At 44.9% G+C, this 19,168-nt stretch overlaps 1 long non-coding RNA gene across 1 annotated transcript; it reads left to right on the top strand.

Moving 5' to 3' along the window:
• Positions 1–10,536: 10,536 nt before the first annotated feature.
• LOC116738093 lies at positions 10,537–13,921 on the top strand. Its single transcript, XR_004343693.1, has 3 exons — positions 10,537–10,716; positions 12,524–12,671; positions 13,457–13,921. It is a non-coding gene; the product is annotated as an uncharacterized LOC116738093 (long non-coding RNA).
• The last annotated feature ends 5,247 nt before the right edge of the window (positions 13,922–19,168 follow it).

Raw genomic sequence — 19,168 nt, 5'->3', positions numbered from 1 at the left:
GGCATGATACCATAAGAATTAGGAACTGGGTATATTTGGACTTCTGACTTAATAATTTGTCTTGATGTTGTGTATTCAATTTAGAAATGATCAATCACTAAATAACTTTCACTTCACCAAGCAGAACCAGAGATTATTTGACAGCTATTATAGAGAAGTTGACCTTTGTGCTTATATTTCAGTGCACCAGAAGTTTAGCAATATTTATTCAGGTTAAATTATGCATATTTAAAAACTGTATTTAAATGAACAGCTGCTTAAGTATATTCTTTATAAGACTGAGATTATAAGAAAAAGATTTGTGTGATCTGTCCAAGACAATGTGGTATTTAAATGATTTCAACCTGTCTTGCTGACTTTTTAAAATCAGGAAATATTTTTAAAGTAGAATTTCCTAAGATACTTTTTGATTAGAAAGAAATCCAGTTTGAGTAAAGAGGCATTGGAGTGAGAGAGGATGGGGGCCATATCAGACTGAAAGCCTTTTTCAACACAGAGGAAGGAAATGGTGTCACTATAAGACTATGAAGCAAATATGTTTCCTTGTGTTTTTGTACCACAGTGTTAAAAAACATCATATTTTAATTTCAGGCTTTATAAACTAAAGATGTCCTCTAAAATTAATTATACTTATTATTTTGGATCAGAGTCTGTGGCTGACTACATCTGTGAGAAACTTCATTGTGCTTCCTAATTAAGAAACCAAGTCTAGCTGGCTGATGGGAAGGAAAAATAGTTTAATTCAAAGGGAAATGTAATACTGTGAGAATAAGCAAATAATTTTTCTCCGCCGGGCTTTCAGTGGGAGCAGAGCTTCCCAAATCATCTGCATTGTGTATCTACTGTGCATTTTATTATTTCCCCCACTTGTGTCTTTCTCATAACGTTACAGCTAAAGGTTTTACTTAACCAATTCCCTTCAAACGCTCTTCCTCTCTATCCTGCACAGTGGTGTGCTTTCAGCAGACTGCTAAGAACAACTTCAAGTCAGACTTTCTCCTTTTGGTCCCTCCTCCCGTTTTGAAATTTTGTTTTTCGTTTCTATATACATCAAAATGTATAAAACTTAAAAAAAAAATAATCCCCCCCCCCCAAGGCTCCGCTAGAAAAGAAAAGGAAAAAGGAAACAAAAACCCTACGGGACCGTCCCCAGGAGCGCCGAGACCGCCAGTTAATAAGCCCAGCCAGGTGATCGGGGGGAGAGGCAGTTCGTAGCTCCCTGACCCCAAGGAGAACTTGACAACACCAGGTAAGTACCCCCAGATGGCACCTGCCCAGACCCTCTTCCGCCCAAACCTAACCTATATAGCCGGTTACCAAGGACCTGAAAGAAGGTGGGGCAGGGAGGTGGGAGGAAAGAGGATGAGACTGTGCGAGGAGCTCAGATGGCCATTCCGCCGCTTTCGAGTTTGAGTCATCTCTCTGGTTTTCAAAACCTGGGAGGGGAAGTGCGCGTCTGCCAGGAGTTAAGCAGTGTGCTAGGCGGGAAAAGAAGCGCACTCTAATCCTCTCGACAAGGGGCCCTCCTCTCTCGGGGCCAAAAAAAGCGCAAGCCTTCGGGATGCTCCAAGGTCTGCAGAGGCTTCTGCGACGCGTCCACTGGCACCCGACTGGGGCGGACCGCGCGACCCGGACTCCCCGGGGCTCGCTCGCCGCCAGCCCTGCGCCCTGCGGGCCGCGTCCGCAGCCCCGCTCGCGGAGGTTGTCTTACAGCTCCTACCCCCGGCTGCCCGTGCCGCCAGGGCTGCTCAGAGAAAGCTGCGATTAGGCAGTTACGAGGACGGTGCTTGTGACCGCAGGAGCGTTGGAGAAAAGATTTCCCAGGAAGCTCGCCCTGCACGAGCCCCTTCTGGAACCCAGCGGACCTTAAGACACAATGACGAGCTCTAAACCTATTTCGAGAATCCCCTACCTGATGTCAGGACCCCCAATTCTTTTCTTCTCCTCTTGTCCAAAAGAACATAACATTTTGATAATTTTCCTCCCCCCTCCCCCCTTTTTAAGGGTGACTTTACATAAAGGAGCTCGGAGGAAAAGGTGCGTAATGGAGAAGCTATCTTCACTCTGTCACGCGTCCCCGCTAGCCTTCCAGCGGAAGCGCCAGAGCAGAGTTGTTGGTGTGTTTTTTTTTTTCCTTTAATTACGCAATTTAGGCTAATGGAGTCCAATCGAGAGCCGTCAGTTGCATGCACGCAGACCTCGGTGGCATTCGCTGTTGGAATTGCTTCTTCAACAGTGACCTTGGGTGGGAGAGAGCCTGTCTGGAGCCGGACCCCCCGTAGCGGCCTCTTACCTCGACCCCCTGGCCTCCCACGGCGTCTCCAGTGGACCGTGTACTCCTAAAGACGTCCCCCACCGGCCAGCTGAGCGGCGCATCTCCAGAGCCGCTCCCGCCCCTCGCCTCCCTCGCTACAGTCCCAGCGCTTTTTAAAACTTTGAGCGCAGCTTTTACGTGACGGGAGAGTCATAAATGCTCCTGCCCTTGTTTAGCCAACATAGACACCCTTGCGTCCCCTTCACATTTCATGAATTACGAGAATATATAAAGCTAACATTCCAAAAATAAGGTGTATCCGAGTCTGCGTTTCATTTACCCTTACAAGTCGGTGACACGCAATTCTATCCTTCAAACAAACCGTAATGACCAGTCCTAACGTCCCTCTTTCTCCCCGGTTTTAATATACCGAATAATTACTGCCGGAGAGATAACTATCAGCATTGCCAGTGTTTACAGTTTAAGCAATAGCAGAGCACCAAATCACCACTCTTCTTACTATCCCTAACCCTGGTCTTGATCTCTTCACTAAAATCCTAGCCTCCCTCCCCATTTTTTTTTTTTTTTTTTGCCACCGTAGTGTTGGTTCTCTGAAAATTTATTTCCCCAAATCGCAAACTTAACGTTTTAAAGACCTTCCAACGTCACCCTCCTCATTGCCATCGTAACCCGCACACCTGCGCAGCTCAGCCCGCTCCTGAAGACGTCGAGCAGGAAACCCAGCTCTTTCCCGAGTGGCATCTTCTCTGCTCGCCTACGTGAACCTAAAAAACAAGCAACTTCAATGAATGCAAACTAAGCTTTCCCGGGGAGAAACGGCGAGGCAGCTACAATCAGTCTCTGATTACACAAACATACCTAGAGGCAGGTTGGAGAGTGAAGGAGGGCTTCGGGGTGGGGGTTGCCAACCTAGAGGTGGATTAAACCAGTTCTATTGTCATTGAGTTTAGGAAAGCTAGCTTTTGTTTCGCGGTGGATATTGGGGGTAAAAACCGAGGAGCTACGGTTAAGCCTCCCAGAAGTCTGTGAAAGAGCAGAACTTTATGTAACGTAGGAACTCGGGTCTTTTAAATTGTTTAAGATACTGAGTGAAACATTAAGACTCAAGGGGGGAAAGACTTAGAGTCATTTGAAATATTGTAAAAGAGAAGAGCTGACGTCTGCATCTATGTGCCCTGTTTTCAGGGGTTCACGGGTCCCCTCTGTCAAAGTGGGAAAGGTGGGGATAGCCGGGCTCCGCCGGTCGCACTTTGGGCCCCCAACGCTTCAGACTTCCTTTAACCATCACTTTGCACTTCGGCTTTGGAGAAAGGAGGCAAAGAGTCCTCGCTCCCTCCCCAGCAAACTAGCAGGAGACTACAGGCCCCGACCTCTCCCGAGCCCACCTGGAAACACACCTAAGAGGAAATGCTCTTTCCCGCCCATTAAGTAGGTAGCGGCTGATGAAAGTGATTGTGCACAGTGCCCAGGAGTCCCTAGGGAGGGATGTGTGACTCTGGATGTCTGCAGGCAGGGGCGACATTTAGCGAAAGGAGGTGAAAAGCCCTTTTTACTTTGCATTTAAGCGGCATCAGCCCAAATGACAACTTTGATTGACAGAGAAGTGCTTCCCAGACCCAGTCGCGGCGCTCTCGGCGCGGCACGGCTCGGATTGGGCCGCCTCGGGTCACGTGACGCGCGCCACATCCTGGGGACCCGCCCCCATCCCTGGCGCGCGCCCCGCAGCGGCGGCCGGGCCCCGCGCCCACTTTCACTTTTTGCGCTGGGGATTCACAGCCGAGCGGTGGCGTGGGTTGTTTTTTTTTTTTTTTTTTCCTTCAGGATTTTGAGGAACAAAAAGAGGCATTCTAAAGAAATAAGTGTGGCACTTGATTATGGTGGGGGGCTGCTCGTCGGGAATTCCGGACAGGGCCTGGGAAACAGGCGTATCCCGCTTTACAAGGGTGGAACTGTGTTTGCAGAGCCGCAAAACGTTGAGATTTACAAGAACAGCTAGAATCGCGATCAAAAGTAGAAAGCAGTCGGCGCTTCATCTTCTCAGCACTGACTTGGTCATTTGGCTTCGAAAAGGGAAGTCTTCTACGTAGTTTATTACGTTAGCTTAGGTAAAGGGCCACCAAAACTAGCTCGTTGTGCAACCTAGGGAACTGCGCTAGTTTGAAAAAACTGACGACGCTTCCGTGTCATCTCCAATCCGTGGTAACTTGACTGGAATCAGTTCAGCACAAGTGTTAAAGAGAGGGCTCTGTGCTAACTGGGGGATGAGCTAGTGAGTCGGTGAAACCTAGGCCCAGCTAATGGGCACCTGCCTTCTACGCTCACTGATTGTTATCATGGTTAGTTACTGTCTATTGGGTTTAAAACATTCTCCGGTAGTTCTAAATAATAAGTCTACCTTTAGAAAGAAAATATTTCAGGATATTGAAAACAGTTTTTACTAACACTGTGGAGACGGTCCTCAGATCAACTAATGGCCCATTCCTTTGGTCTTTATTTATTAAAAAAAAAAAAAATTACTATGCATATTACATATTTCCAAATGCCCGGGCTGCTAGGTTCTGGGTATAGCAGCAATCTATGAACCAGTCAGACGGTCTCACATACTGGGCCCGCATAGTGCTCATCAGGTCAGGGCAAGTTGCTACAGTAATTGGATTTCTAAAAAAAAAAAAAAAAAAATTTCCCTTCCCTTAAAATATGTCTGCATCACTTGATAGCAAAGTGACCTTTAGCAAGTTGCTCATTTGTCTAAGCCCTGTTTTTTGTTTTATCATCCGTTCCTTTTAAAAGTCAAGAGCAAACCAGGTAAGGCTTGGACAACTGCCTAGCACTGTGGCTGGTGCTACATTATTATTATTATTATTATTATTATTATTATTGCAGTCAAACAATGTACGCTTCTTCCTACCTGTAATTTTAAGTGACAATACAGTGTTGTCCATTCTTCCATGCTTTATATTTATATAGAGGTTTGATTAGGGAGAAGGGAAAGCTCATAAAGCAATTTGCTTCAATCCTATGTTGTGATAGTAACTTCCACTAACTAATTATATGTCATTTTGAAAGTATTTCCTCAAATTTGTTTTGAATATATAATATTGCCTTTGAATTTCTTTAACTTCCCCCTTATACTTTTACAAAATGAAAGGGTATATTCTTTGTACTTTACCACTAGTTATTTCACAACCCAACATGGTCACTTTTTTGTGGGGGGGGAGGGAGAGATTATTATTTTCTTTGGAGAGTTTAGCTGAAAATCTCCTAACAAAAAGTGAAGTCTGGAGTAAGAATCAATTAAATAATGGAAAAAAAAAACACTTTTTTTTTTTTTTTTATTCTCTCTGGGGGGAAATCACACACACATATATAAAATCTTACAAGAAATGTTGCTGCATTTTAATTTCTGCTCTTTGGGGAAGTCAATTTGGACGTTTGAAATTAGTTTTCCTTTTAAAATTCAATGTAATTATCACTAGGTAGCAAGAATATCTCTGGTCTAAACCTCCATCCGGAGCTCCAAATTTCCTCTTCCACAAATGACACTGGATCTGCTGTTTATGGGTTTATATGGAGCTGAATTCATCCCTTCATGCCCCTCTCCGTCTCCATATTCTAGACCTCACGTAGTTCAACCTCCCAGTTACCCATTCTCCAAACCTACTCAGGTTTTCTCTTTCTATCATCTTCTATTTCTTTCTATCATTTTCTCTTTCTATCTCCTTCCATTTGAAGTCAATTATCAAGTGCTGCTTGACTTCACCTCCTAATTATACCTCAGATATGTCCCCTCCCTTCCTTTCTTATTTCCGTTCTTTTGGTTTAGGCCTTTCTTGTCTTGCTCTCTAGCTTACTTGCTGCTGCAGCCTCTTAACTGTGAAGTTCTGCCTTCAAATCCTTATCATTCCCTTCAAACCCTTTCCCTGAGTGACTTATCTAAAAAGCAGATCTGAACATGCCATTCACCTTTAATGGCTTCCCCTTCCTTATCAGATAAAAATCTAAGCTCTTCACCACAGCATTCAAAGCCTCTGTACATCTCTCTAGCTTTGCTTCTCTCCCCTTCCTGACCTGACTCCACATTCCAACTACACTTCATTCATTCATTTGTTTGACAGTGCTAAGTGCCAGCCACTGTCCTAGGCACTCAGCATACCTTGGGAAACAAAACTCATAGCTTTGCCTTCATAGAGCTTATATGGAAAGGGATGGGTGGTGTCAGTAAACAACACAAATTAGCACATTTTATAGGATCTGGGTGGAGAGTCTAATTTTAGATCGTCTGATGAAGGTTGTCTATGGAAAAGGTGACATTTGAGCAAACAAGAAAGGAGGTAAGGCAGCTACATGAATAAACAGAGGAAGAAAATCTAGGTGGAGGGAACAGCCAGTGCGAAGTCCTAAGGTAGGAGTGTGCTTAGCACATCAAGAAGAGGAGAGAGCAGAGGGAGTAGTAGCAGATGAGGTCAGAGAGAAAATGGGGTGTGTGAGTGCTCTCTTAGATGGGTTCTCATCAGCCATTGTAGTAAGTTGGAGTCTTTGTGTTAAATGGGAAGCCAACCACTTGTGGTCACCCCCACAAGCCATAGTGTTTAGACCTTGTGTTCTAATCATATGCTCCCTTCTGTTTTGATTGTACCCCTCTCTCCAGCTGAATTGCTCTTGTAATTCTTTTTGATTGTCTCTGTTACTGCATTTGCCATATTACTTATAAGACTGAGGTCTTGAGGGAGGATTTTGGTTTATTTATCTTTGTATCCTCAGTGCTCATTAGCAGGCACATAAACGTTTAATGAATAAATAATGATTATAATTGTTTACAGATTGCTATATATGTTGGGTGTTTTATATGTTTATAAATTCTTAAGACAACCCTACACGGTGGGCTTTATTATACTTACTTTACAGAAGAGGAAATGAGTTTCAGAGAGGTTAAGTAACTTACCCAAAGTCCCAATACTGGTAAATATCTGAGCTGGGTTTTAGCCACCAGCCAATTGCTACACTGTGTTCTTTTCACTCCTGAGGCTTCCTCACTAGAGCGAATGAAAGAGATGGAGGGAATACATCTCTGGTTTTGTTTCTTGCATTTGGCTTTCCTAAGCTTAAACAAATGACCAATTTTACTGTCTATGTACTAATTCATTAAATATTTAATAAGTATCTATTGCGTGCCAGGTACTTGAAATACAATACTGAACAAAACATGTGGTCCCTTCCCTTGTGCAGTTTATACTATAGCAGAGAAGACTCACAATTTGTTTAAGCAAGGGCAGTGTTCTGATGGAGGAAGGACAAAGTGCCACAGGGAACTGTAGCAGCAGCTTCTGACCCAGCCACCCAGGCTGGAGAAAGCTGTAGAATGAGAGCAGATTTCCTGGAGGAGATAATTCCAAGTGGAATGTACCATTGGCCTTAGGGACACTGAAATTCAGAAAGCGGAGGTACATTTAGCTGTGAATAAAAGAATCCCTTATGGACTTGTATAAGATACTAGGTATTATACAAAACCCCGAAGAATTTTGTTGTATTCATTCTTTTTTCAACTGTGGCTAATGTTAATGCCCTTCTCCCAAATTTGATTACAATCTTTAAGTATAAAACCTAAAGCATAAACTTTTTAACCTTTGTATGAATGTTTTTATTTGGTAAGTTGTTTGACCCATTAGTTTGTGAAGAGTTAATGCAATGTGTTTTAGCAGCTATAAATTCCACAACTATGGAATCTGAGGGCTTATGCAAATTATTTTGTTCCATTGGAACTTGGTGGTATATTGCATCATTGGCTGGAGTTTGGGAACTTGCTACAGAATGCAAATTTTTTTATTATGTTCGTGGAAATGAAATTTAATATTTGCTCACTTTTAATTACTGTTCGATGGATGAGATAATCCAGGAAACCATGACAGGTGGTGTGACCGAGACAGGAAGAAGCCAGGCTGGAAAACCAGAGACCCATACTCAGAAAGTAGCATTTTAGTGCTTTTAAACCGATGGAAAATTAATGGGTTGTTCTCTATAGATTTCCCCTTGTTTTTCAAGTGGGGATAAATTTGGCATAATAACTCTAATATATGACTTGATTTTCAAAATTAAAATTTTAAGGTGAAAATAGTTATTCAGACAACTTGCAACTGGTGGTGGTGGCAACAGAGCAGTTGTTTTTAATAAGAAAATGATGGGGAAGATCAAAGAAGAACAGGGATCAGGATGTGGGAGTGAGTTCTCTTTATTGCAAACTGCTTTGGAGGGAGGTGAGAGATGGAGATTAGAGATGATGAAGACCTTTCCTTTTGGCTTCTCTGATCTAGCCATGGATGATGAGAGTCCCTCTGGATGAGCGTCAAAGAAAAGACATGGTTAAATGGGTAATAAAAGAAAAATCAATTGCCCATAAATACTAAGTGTTTTAAGTTTGAAATTTTCTCTAAAAAGAAAAGAAAAAGAAAACCCTAGTTATTGTAGTTATCTTCTACAGCTTGTAAAACACAAGTTTCCCTAATGGAGCAGGTCCAGCAAGTCTTGGTTATAGACAGAGTTAGGAAGATTGTGAGAATCCAAAGGGTCCTGGCAAACAATGTGCTTTGAGGCTTCAAAAAGTGTCCCAGAGGAGGAGAAAATATTCTGAAAAAAAAATAGCAATAAAGTATTTTTTATGTTAAGAACAAAAAGACAGGAAATGTTTTTCCCCCCAAATATTGTTGCATTTACTCCATCTGGTGAAATAAAATAAGACAGATATGTAATCCTCCACAGTTACACAAAACCACCACCAGCAGGCCAGTTAGATGGTGGAGAGCTGCTGTCCTAGAACAGTATGTATGGCATTCTTGCCCCCTCCCCCCCAAAAAAAAACCCAGGGCCATGTACTGCTTCTCTGAGGCCATCAAAAGTTTCAGACCTAAAACAGAGAAGTTTCTTGGTGAACAGAATTAACAAAATTACAGAACTGTCATCATTATGTTTAAGGAAACCTTTCCCAGTTTGCTAACTTTCTTCCCACACATTTTTGCGCTAATTACATTTTTGTTGGTGGTTTAGAAAGGCCAGGACAACCCAAGGGAATGATTCCATTCTAATTGCATCTTTCCCTTCCCAGGAGGCCTGCATCCTTTCATATCCACCAAACTCACTCGATCACTTGGTTAACCGTGGTCCACTTGTCACAGAGAGAAAACAACAACAACAAAACACCCAAACAAGCCTTGTGAAATTAACTGGATGTTTTGTTTTTGTTTTTCCCCTTCAGAGATCACAAAGCTTGTGCATATTCTCGTCAGGCATCCTTTTTCATTCAGGGCTCCAGGTGGAATAGAGAAGGTGTGTGTGTGTGTGTGTGTGTGTGTGTGTGTGTGCGCGCGCGCGCGCGTGTGGGGTGTGTGTGTGTGTGCGCGCGCGCGCGTGGGGGGGGGTGGGTGTGTGTGTTCCCGAAACGTCAAACAAGCATCAAAGTGTGTGCTGGGGGCCTGTGTCTATAGCTTGCGTTCAATTCTAAAGAGATCGACGACCCCACCCCCACCCCCCGCCACCCCTACCCCCCCAAGGTTAGGAACCACTGCCCATAACATCCAGATTAATTCCTCCATTCTTGCTAGGCCCTGTTTGCTGGAAGGTATTGAAAAGATGCTTTGTAAATTTGGTTTAATGAATTTCTACAACAACCTGTGAAATCCTCAGCAAGGGCCCTCAGGATTTCACCTGCGTTCATAGGGAATTGGTCCCAAAGCTTGGGTTCTCCGCGGGGCGTCCTCGTCCCGGGGAGACCCGGCGCCGCCAGGTTCTGGGCGTCCGGTTTGTCTTCACCAGAACAACCAGCCCTCTCCAGATCCGAGAGGGCCCTACACAATCTTCCTTGGATGGCCCGTTCTGCGGGAACCTTGGATTCCCCTTTCCTTCGGACAACTGAAGGACGACAGTAGAGGGAAAAAGGAATCGCTCTTAGAAACAAACAAACAAACAAACAAACAAACAAACAAAAAATAGTCCGGGCGCCGTGCCCCGGAGCGTTTCCGAGGCCGGCCGGGCGCGGCGGCGGTACCGTGGTTCAGCCGCTTCGCTATCCGGCGGGCGGCGCCCTGCTCGCCCCCCAGGGCCGAGGCCCGCGTCCCCGCCGCACAGGCGCAGCGCGGCGCCTGCCAGCCTCTCTGCGTGCGTCTTGGAGCGCGGCGGCCCGCTCCATCCGCTCGCCCCTGCGAGGAAGCGCCGGCCGAGGCCCCTCCCCGCCCCGTCCGCGGTTAGGAGCCGGCGCGCTGGCCGGGGCGGGGGTATCAGGGCAGCGGGCGCGCCCCATCCCTTCCACTCCTTGGTGGGACGACTGCCCGGGCTCACTGCTGTCCCGGGAGCCCACTCCCGATCCTTGGCTTCCGTCTCGCCTTCCCTGAACACCTAGCTTGTACCAGCGTGGCGCTGGGGAAGCATTTGTGGAGACAGGGCAACGTGTGGAGGTAAATGCGACGCAAAATGCTGGGGGGAGCTCTAAGAAGCAGGAAGGGGCAAAAGAGTTAGTTTTCTGGGCTCCTTTCTCTCACTGACCCCAGATTACTACAGATTACTGGGGGTGCCAGTATGCCCATTTTACGGAACGACAGAGAGATCAAATGGCTTCCCTGGGGCCATTTAATGCCAAACGTGGCACACCAAGCTTCTGCCTCATCCCAGCTCCTCGGGTGAAAAGGCTTACCTCCGCCCAGGAGTGTGGGCAGCGGCTTAACCGTGTAAGTAACGAGTAACCCAAGTGCCCAGGCTGTGCTCTCCTTCAGTCCTGATGAAGTGGGAAAAGTTGGAGCACCTGGGGCGGGGTCGCGACCTCTTACCGCCTCCTGCCCTCACCTCCTGAGTGATCTCTTGCAGTCACCAGCGCTAGAGGCTGGCAGTTCCCCCGCGTTCCGCCCCTCCATAAAAATATATGTATTTCCAGCCTGAACTTCTCCAAACTCCAACCTCCAGTTTTGTTTATTCAGCTGCCTACTGGATATCTGTCTCCAGCCGAATGTCTAAAAGATGCTGAAATTTAACTTGTTTGAAGCTTTGCCCCCAAACCTGCTCCATCCATAGCGTTCCTCTTTCCCCTTTCCATGAAGAGCAAACCATTTTTTTCAGGAGGTGCCCAGGTCAATAACCTTGGAGCCATCCTTGACTCCTCTTACTTTCACACTCCAAATGGTGCCTACCAGAAAATGCTTCTGTGTATATCCAGAATCTGACCATTTCTTATGGCATCTGGTACTACTACTTGGGCCTACACCAATCTCATCATTTCTCCCCTGGGTTATTATGGCAGCCTCTTAATCAGTCTCCTTGTTTCTACTTTGCCCCCTGCTAGTGTACTCTTAGATCCCGGATCCTGTTCTAGCCAGAGTAATCCTGTTCTATCAGAGAACTCAGAACTTCCAGTCACTCCCCACCTTACTGAGGATCATAGTTTAAATCCTTCCGTCTAGGCTCCTGAGTGACCACTCCGCCCCCTCTGACCCTTCTACTCCCTTTCTCCTTGCCCAAGCTCACACCCATCCAGCCACACTGTGAGTCCCGCCTTAGGGTCTTTGCTGTTCCCTCTGACTGGGCTGTCGGTGCCCCACTCCCATTAGCATAGTTTTCTTCCAGTTTTTGCTGAATACCATCCTCTGGGTAAAGTTCCTTCCCCCCCCACCCCACCTGTTTAGCCTTGTAACCCAATCCCTGCCTTTTCCTTTTTCTCTGCTTAATTTTTCTCCCTGGTACCTAACTTTTATACTCCCATTTACCTTTGCCCCTCTTGTTGCTTCTGTCCTTCTACAAGAATGTAAATAATATATATGAGGGTAAGGATTTTTAAAAGTTGTATCTGCAAATGCATAGAACAGTGCCTGGCACATGGAAGGCACTCAATAAATATTTGTTTATGAGTGAACCCACAATAAAATGGGAGGAAGGGAGTAGCTCCACCATATACTAGCTCTATGATCTTGGGCAAGTTATTTAACTCCATTTTCTCATCTGTAAAATGATGGTAGATACTTCCTTATAGGGTTCCCAATGTTATTAAATAAGTAAATACACAAAGAACACTAAACACAGAAGAACACACTAAGTGGTAGTGATTGTTACTGATATGTAATATTTATAGCACGTAAGCAAGTCAGACTTCTAAGTGAGCATATATATCAGTATTCTACCTTACTGACATTTAGAAGTTTTCCTATTTGTAGTGGTGCTATGTAAATTAGAATGTAGCATCCTGAAATCATTTGTTATGGGTATTTCTTTGTATAGTGCCTTGGAAGTGTGTGGTCACTGTTAGCTGCTGACAGCTGAGGGAGAAACGTCCATCTTTTGCTTAGTTTGCATCAGCATCATCACGTACCATCCCGGTCATCTTCCATGGAAAGGAGGAAGGGGAAATTCGATTCCTTGAGAGAATGTGAGTTATCCCCTTTTATGATTCTATTATGGAAATTCTTCTGAAGATGTAAAAGGATAGGCTGCCGCGAGTATGGGGTGGAATGGAGGAAGAGGCACTTGACTAGAACCGTGCTTCCCTTCAGGTCCCTAACCTGTTTCCTTAGGCAGATCTCCCAAGGGAGGGCTCACTGGTGGGGGTTGGAGGGTGGATGATAGGATTTAGTAAGGGAAATTGGCCGGTAGGTCCATCCTGCTCTTACTTCTCTCTGGCTGGCCCAGCTTCTCCAGTGGCTCCTCCCTCCCTTTGCTCCAGCAGCTGTCCACTCTGTTTAGACTGGCACCTATGCCTCTTCTCGCTATGAGACACGCTGTGTTTGCTGTGTAACTCCCCCCCACCTCCTCCACCCAAGTGAGCTCCAAGGGGACAGCACTTGTTGTCTCTTAACATTCCCTGCTTTCTTTCTTGTTCCTAGGACAGGTCCTGGCACACAGGGGCACTGTCAATAAATTCTTGTTGATTGAATGAGCTCTCCTACAAAGCTTATTTAATCCCACCTAGCAGCCCCTGACATTAATTGAACCAGTCCTTATGCCAGAACACTTTAAATGCATTATCTCATATTATTCTCACAACAGAACTCAGGTTGGTGCTGTTAGAATTCCCATTTTACAAAGAGAGAAAGTGAAGACCAGTGAGGTTAAGTAACTTGCCCAGGGTCACGCAGCAGCTGATAAATAGGGGAGCTAATGACAGAAACCACACAGTCTGGGTCCGGGACCTGAGTCCCAACCATCTTTGGTTAGAAGATGAAGAGGACTGATCGCAGCATCAGGTTCAATAAGCCTGGAACCGGAGAGGTCTTAAGGTTGAAAGGAGGAGGCCAGAGGTCGCCGCCATCAAAATCCCTTCCGAGCTTCTGTGGCTGCTGGGTGGGTCCTGAGGCTTCACATGCGACCATCAGTGTGCCCAGGAGGTTAAGCAGAGAAGCCTCTTCAAAAATGCCCTCCCTTCAAAGTACCTGCTGGTGGCCAAACATCTCTACTTTTCCGCGTGGGAATAAGGGGCCAGTGGGATGTAGATGAGCCACCAAAGGCCCGACAGATTGAGCCCTGAGCTGTCAAGGGTTTCCCCCGGCCAGGGGCTCCGCCACCTTCCGATCCCCTTGGAAGACCCCGAAGGAGAAATGTCGGGAAGGAAAGTAGAAACTGGAACTCTGACTCTGGGAAGACAGAACCTGACTGCGCCGGGCGGGGCGCGCGGGTCTGCGCCAGGCAGTTGGGCCCCAAGCCCGGGGCGGGGGACGCGCGCGCGACCGGCCCCAGGAGGGCGAGGCGCAGGGGCCGCCGTGAGTCCCGCGTTTAGGGCACTGGCGTCTCTCGTTCCGCGGTCTCCTTGTGTCTGTGATTAAAACACCAGGAAATGACTTGGAGCCCGAGAAGTTCGCTCTGTGAGCCGGGTTTTCTCAATCCTTGCGGAGATGGAGCGGATGTGGAAACCAGCCCTGCGCCCCCGGATTCAGGTTCCTGTCCCGGAGCTGCTTGCATGCGCCAGGGAACCCATCCACCCACTGGGCCTTCGCGGCGCCAACAGACTTTAAGTGTAGGGAGATACAGAGCATATTGAGCACAGATTCATTGCCAGTGTCACCGAATTCATTGGAGCCATGGGTCATTTTGTGGTTATGTGTGTTGTTTTTAGTCCAAAGATACTAAAATCATAACTACTCATCCTGAGGGTTTCTGGGAAATTTTGGAGATTGAAATACCTGAAAATTCTGGTAATCCCTGTTCAAGTGAGTCAATTAAAAAGAATTTGTTTACCCACACCCCCAGGTAGAATCACAGGAAAGTCAATGGAGAAGTATGCTCAGTCTCTCCAGTTCTGTTTGGATTTCAAACCCTCCTCCCCGTGTTTTCAGTTGCAAATTAGAAATCACATTAATTGCCCTAAAATGTAGCAATTTGCCTTATGCAGAAGTTTGTTTTTGAACCAAGATTTGCTTCAGTTTTCTTCCCTAGACGGTGTTAGCTGATATCATGGAACTATTAAACAAAAAACCCAACTGATTTGTGTCTTTCTGTCTTAGTTATTGCCATCTTGTACTCTTGGCCGATTAAAAAAAGGGGGGGTGCTTATTTTAAAATGAATTTAGAGTAAAAAGTAATTGAGATGTTTGGCAACCTCATGGTAAAACATAATAGTGTGCCCCAGGATAAAGACTAGAATTTAGTTCCGTTTCTTGCTTCATTACTCACTCACTTGATGTGGCCTCTGACAAGTCCCTTCACTGTCTTGGGCCTCAGGCTCTCTCTCCATCAGTAACAAGGGGATCATCTTAGACATCTACCTGCCTCCTGAGGGTGTTGTAAGGGTTAATGAGATATGTGGTGAATGCTTTGATTCTAGGGTAAAGGACCTGTACAAATAAAACATGATTACATCTCAAGATTCATCTTTGATTCATCTGAATAAATTGACCTTTCCTTTATTAACTCTTCCTATTAAGTTTTCAAAATTGAGTTGATTTAAAAATTCTATGTTGGGCATTCTATAGATTCACACTCTATAAAAATCCTTGACAAGTTATATTACCCGGTTGAGAGAGAACCTGTATTTGTTCAGAGATATTGAGTAATTTATTTTTCTCATTATGCCAATTCAACTTATTTATTCAACAAATGTGTACTGAAAATGTACTCTTTCTAGGGACTGTACGGGGGTACAAGGAGTGCTAAAAAGAACTGTCTTGTGTGCCTGCTGTTTCCACACGCTATGGTAAACACTTTGTATACATAATCTCATTTAATCCTGGTCACAGCTCCCTGAAATGCAGTCTCTTCTCACCCTGGGTATAGAATGCAAACTGAATTCAGAGTTTCCCCATAATTCAGTAAACCAGGTACAGCCAGAGCAGCTCAGTTCTGTGAAGTCATTTGCAAAAGTAAAGGGCTACTTTTGTTGAAACCACTGATAGAAATTTATGGTCACGTTAAAAAAAATTTTTTTGGGGGGCGCCTGGGTGGCTCGGTCGGTTAAGCGTCCGACTTCGGCTCAGGTCATGATCTCATGGTCCGTGAGTTCGAGCCAGAGCCTGGAGCCTGTTTCAGATTCTGTGTCTCCCTCTCTCTCTGCCCCTCCCCTGTTCATGCTCTGTCTCTCTCTGTCTCAAAAATAAATAAATGTTAAAAAAAAATTAAAAAAAATTTTTTTAAATTTAATTAATTTTATTTGAGAGAGGATGAGTGAGAGCTCAGGGAAGAGGGGCAGAGGAAAAGAGAGAGAGAATCTTAAGCAGGCTCCAAGCCGATGTGGGGCTCGATCCCACCACCCTGGGATCATGACCTGAGCTGAAATCAAGAGTCAGACGCTCACCCAACTGAGACATCCAGGCAACCCTGGTCCCATTTTTTTGTTAAGGAAAGATTTTGCCATCACTGCCTCAGCAGGTATGAAATTTAGCTATATACAGTGTTTAACATCCTTAGATCAGGTCATCCAGAAGTTGAGAGGATATTAGAGAAAATTTACAATAAGCAAATTTACATATAGGCAAAATATGATGACTCAATCGGAATTGGCCAAATGCTCAAAAGCACAGCAAGCATCCCTCTACCCACCCATCCATCACTGCCAAAAAGAAAAAAAAAAAAAAACACCACATAAACTTTCATGCAGTCACTACCTAGTTTTTGGAAGTTATCTAAAAGACAAAATTGGAGTTTATATTCCGCTCACAAGAAAGGGGGCCATGTATCCTGATTTAGTGAGAGAAAAGAGAAACCTTGTGGATTAAGCCTGTTTTGCATGAAACACAAAGAAAGATCCTTCATCTATCCCTGGAAATATCCACCAAATGCCAACCCATAATGTTGGACAGGAGAGAAGAAGCAAATTAAGCCAGAAAGTGCAGGTTTTTGTATTTTGCTGCAGACAGGCCAGCTGCCAACAGATTGCTTAGAGAGTTTACTATTTACACTATAGTATTATGGTATTATACATTTGCTCTTGCTGACAACGTGCTAAGTCATCAGCATGATTAAAGTGAACACCCATATGCTGAATTGACAGTGTCCTAGTTTATGGTATCAGACATACGACACTGACACACACACATATAACAGAAGCAGATGTATATATGGAGTGCAGCGTGTGTTGAATGATTAAGATACACAGGAATCAGTTGTGGTACTTTCTACACAGGAGAGAATAGAAAGTGAGACATGCAAGTCGTACATTCAGAGAAAGTAGTCTTGGGAGAATTAGAGGAAACTCCTGTCTGGCTTACAGTTACTTAGTTGGAAAAGGATTCTTGAGAAGGAAACAGAAACGGGGATTTCAGAGTAAGAATCAGAATATGTTAGAATTGGAAGAGACTTGAGAAGTTCAAATCCAACTCTTTGCTTTATGCAGAGGACCAGAGCCCTGGACTGGCTAGTTCATAGCAGGTATAGAGCTCTAATGCAGATGCCCACCTTCTGATGTTCTAGTGCTTGTCCATGTCAAAGGGTTTTTCTTGATGTTGTTTGTTTTAAGTTTTATATTATTTTTTATTATGGAGATTTTCAAGTTATACAAAAATAGAATGTGTGTCACACCTCCATAGATGATGGCAAGGGAACCTCCATATCTATATTGAAGCTCCATATTATATTGCCTAGCTTTATGCCATTCTTATTTCATCCTTTCCCTTGTTTTTATTTTTTATTTTTTAAAAAAAAATTTTTTTTTTTCCAACGTTTATTTATTTTTGGGACAGAGAGAGACAGAGCATGAACGGGGGAGGGGCAGAGAGAGAGGGAGACACAGAATCGGAAACAGGCTCCAGGCTCTGAACCATCAGCCCAGAGCCCGAAGCGGGGCTCGAACTCACGGACCGCGAGATCGTGACCTGGCTGAAGTCGGACGCTTAACCGACTGCGCCACCCAGGCGCCCCACCCTTGTTTTTATTTTTATTCTTTTCTGGAGTTTCTTTGTTTTTGTTTTGGTTTTTTGATTTTAGAGATGGTGTGAGCAGGGGAGAGGGGCAGAGAGAGAGAGAGAGAGAGGAGAGAGAGAGAGAGAGAGAGAGAGAGAGAGAGAGAGAGAGAATCTTAAGCAGGTTCCACATACAGCAAGGAGCCCGATGTGGGGCTCGATTCCAGGTACTGGGATCACCACCTGAGGTGAAATCAAGAGTCAGATGCCCAACCAGCTGAGCCACCCAGGTGCCCCTGGAGTATTTTAAAGCAAATCTCAGCATCCATATTGTTTCACCAGTAAATACTTCGGTGTGCAACTCTAAGTGATAAGCCTTTTAAAAACTATAACAACTGGGGCGCCTGGGTGGCTCAGTTGGTTAAGTGTCCAACTTCAACTCAGGTCACGATCTTGCATTTGTGGGTTCAAGCCCTGCATTAGGTTCTGTGCTGACAGCTCAGAGCCTGGAGCCTGCTTGGGATTCTGTGTCTCCCTCTCTCTCTGCTCCTCCCCTGCTCATGCTCTGTCTCTCTCTCAAAAATATTAAAAAAATAATAACAACCATGCTATTAGCATACCTCACAGAATTAACAATAAACCTTCATACTATCTAATACTTTTTATTCACGTTTCTCTAATAGTCTCAAAGATATCTTTTTTGCTGTTGGTTTATTTGAATTGGCATCCAAATAAGGTTCACACATTGCATGTTATTGTTATGCAGGCTTATAAGCCTCTTTTATTCTATAAGTGTCTCTCCTCCTTTTTTGTTAATGGTTTTGTTGGTGAAACCAGGCCACTTTTCCTTGTGGAATGTGTGAATTTGGCAGATTGCTTTCCTTATGGTGTGGTGTTCACCTTGTTTCTCTAGAGTATGTATTTCCTACAGCTTGGTGATTAGACCTAGAAGCTTGATTAGGTATAGGTTCAACTTATTTAGGCGGGCTTCGTTCTTCTTGGCAGGAATTTCTGTAAAGTATTGTGTCCTTGCTCTGGTGTCATTTCTGGAAGCACATAATGTCCGCTTATCCTGACTTCAGTAATGCTAATATCGGCCAGTGCTTCATGGGGTGTCAGCTTAATCTCTCCATCAGCTTTTCATGGAATGATTTTGGGATCCATTGATGATTGTTGCTTAGAAGTTCTGTTATTGGGGTGCCTGGGTGGCTCAGTCAGCTAGGTGTCTGACTGTAGCCCAGGTCATGATCTTGTGGGTTGGTGAGTTCAAGCCCCACATCTGGCTCTGTGCTGATAGCTCAGATCCTGGAGCCTGCTTTGAATTGTGTGTCTCCCTCCCTCTCTCTGTCCCTCCCTTCTCATGCTCTGTCTCTCTCTCTCTCAAAAATAAATAAACACTAAAAAAACTTGTTTAAATGGTGATTTTCTCATTCTACCATTCATCTGCATTTATTAACTGGGATACTTGTTTATTTTTTTTTTTATGTTTATTTGGGGGTGGTGGTGCATGCACATGCGGGGGAGGTACAGAGAGAGAGGGAGACAGGATCCGAAGTGGGCTCTGCCCTGACAGCAGAGAGCCTGATGTGGGGCTCAGATT

Source organism: Lynx canadensis, chromosome B2, assembly GCF_007474595.2.
Source record: "Lynx canadensis isolate LIC74 chromosome B2, mLynCan4.pri.v2, whole genome shotgun sequence".
Taxonomy (NCBI): domain Eukaryota; kingdom Metazoa; phylum Chordata; class Mammalia; order Carnivora; family Felidae; genus Lynx; species Lynx canadensis.
Note: the sequence above shows the minus strand (reverse complement) of the source record. Positions and strands in the feature narration are given on the sequence as shown.